This window comes from Mus caroli, chromosome 5, assembly GCF_900094665.2.
Source record: "Mus caroli chromosome 5, CAROLI_EIJ_v1.1, whole genome shotgun sequence".
Lineage (NCBI taxonomy): Eukaryota > Metazoa > Chordata > Mammalia > Rodentia > Muridae > Mus > Mus caroli.
The window spans coordinates 137,755,983-137,758,169 of record NC_034574.1 but is presented as its reverse complement, the minus strand read 5'-3'; the positions used below and the strand labels follow the sequence as shown (position 1 = coordinate 137,758,169).

General features: G+C 48.0%; 1 long non-coding RNA gene across 1 annotated transcript in view; it reads right to left on the bottom strand.

The window, feature by feature from the left end:
- The window catches only part of LOC110293810, a 12,475-nt gene extending 11,019 nt beyond the window's left edge, over positions 1 to 1,456 (bottom strand). Inside the window, exon 1 of the long non-coding RNA XR_002377853.1 lies at positions 1,354 to 1,456. This is a non-coding gene — a long non-coding RNA (uncharacterized LOC110293810). The remainder of the gene's footprint in view (positions 1 to 1,353) is intronic.
- Between the last annotated feature and the right edge of the window lie 731 nt (positions 1,457 to 2,187).

The following is a 2,187-nucleotide window of genomic DNA, read 5'->3' as shown; positions in this document are numbered from 1 at the left end:
GTTGCAGCAAGATCGTTTCTTGTGGGTGATTTTGGGGTGTCGCCTCTCCTGAGTCAGAACGTGAGGGAGTCCTCACGTTGTGGGTCTTTCAGGTGGAGGGAGCTCCCTTTTTACCTGGCTATGAACCTTCAGAGTTGTAACCTCCAAGGTTCTCAGCAATGAGACCAGAATTCCTCCTGGAGGAATTTCCTAGAGCTCAAGATTCTGCCAGCCTTAGCTAATGACAGACAAGAAGCCCATCTATGCAGAAAAAGACCCAAGGGTCGAGGAGGCTCGGTGTAGCCAGTAGAACATACTATGCCAAGGAAGGGCAGTGCCCCACTGGGAAAAGTTGCCCTGTGCGGTTCCTTGGCTAGACAGGAACTGCTAATGCTCTGGCTTCAGTGACCATTCACCACTGATATGCCAATGCAGTATCTAGAAAGGCTATTTCTGGGGTTCATTTGAGTTTTGGGGCAGTCTTCCTTTGTAGCCCAGGCAGGCTGTGAGCCCCTGCCTCATCCTCTCCTGCTGGGATTACAAGCATGCACCATCATTCCTGGCTCCAGGAAAGCATTTTTAAAGTAGAGAATGCATATGCTTTGGCACAGACTGCTTAATGGGACTCTCTGTCCCTGTGCTGGAGACTAGCACAAAACAGGCTCTGTATCTTCCTCAGCTGTAGACAAGCAGAAGAGAGGAACCACCTTAATGGTGGTTTCCAAATTCTATAGGATGGTTAAGGATTGCCTTGAAACCACCAGGGGCCCAGCACCTACCATCCCAAACACTCCTTTCAGTGGTATGATGCTCTAGCTTAACAAACACAAGAAGAAAATTTTCATTTATCTGCCTATGTTCTCTCTCTCTCTGTCTCTCTCTCTCTCTCTCTTCCTGTCTGTCTCTTTCTGTCTCTCTCTCTCTCTCTCTCTCTCTCTCTCTCTGTCTCTGTCTCTCACTCAAGATTTATTTATTTAATGTATATGAGTACAGTGTCACTGTCCTCAGACACACCAGTAGGGCATTGTGTCCCCCTTGCCAATGGTTGTGAGCCTCCATGTGGTTGCTGGGAATTGAGTGCTCGGTGCTCTTCACTGCTGAGCCCGACTCTACAGATGCATAGATCATTAGGCAGAAAGCCCCATTCTCTACTTTAAAAATGTTTAGTCAAGTTGTTTCATCTTTAGGTTCAAAGGCTTTGTGTGGGCTGAGGGCTTTGACTATAATAGTAGATTCCATGGGTCTGAGGCAGGCAGATCCTGAGTTCCAGGAAGTTTTAGTATAATAATTATAAATACTCAAAATCAAAGATGGGTATATATCCCCTGATAAACTGTTTGCCTAGAATCTGACCGTAAGGGGTAGAGCACTTACCTATAATCCCTCAGTGATTAGCTGGTGGGATTGCCCTAGTGGTACACCACCTGCCTAGAATCCATCAATGAGAACCTGGAGGCATAGCTCAGTGGTGGTGTGATTCCCTAGAGCCCTCCAGGGAAGGTTTGGGGGTGTGGCTCAGATGTACAGTGCTGAGAATTCCACCAGTGAGGGGTTAGGGGTGTGGCTCTACTGTACAATGCTAAGAATTCCACCAGTGAGGGGTTAGGGGTGTGTAGAGCTCTACTGTACAATGCTAAGAATTCCACCGGTGAGGGGTTAGGGGTGTGGCTCAGATGTACAGTGCTGAGAATTCTACCAGTGAGGGGTTAGGGTTGTGGCTCAGTCTGACAGTACTTGGCTAGTGTATGCTAAACCCTGAATTCCTGTATCCTCCCCCAGCCTTGAAGCAGGCTAATTCAGACTTTGCTGCCACTGAATATGAGATCACCTGGGGTGTAGCCTTCCGATTTAGATGGCTATATTGTTATGTCAACTACTGCTGCTCTTCTCTGCTACCTGCTGAGAGACCCCTGAGACATTCCGGAGACCCATCCTATCCTGCACATCACCTACAGGCTGGCTCCAGGCACCAAGAATGGGCCTTCCCCCTTATAAGCACAGTCTCTTAGTAAACTCTCGGGCCTTGATCAGAGAAAAATTTGTCTTGGCTTCATTCTTTTCTCGTCATCTAGTCTCTCTTTCAGCCCCAGCCTGCCTTCCAGAAATACCTGGTTCATGTAGGCCTCGGGACGGCCTCCTACTACAAGTTCCATCCAAAGAAACACAGAGCTCAACTCTGTATCAGAGAGTTAGCTACTAAGCCTTCAG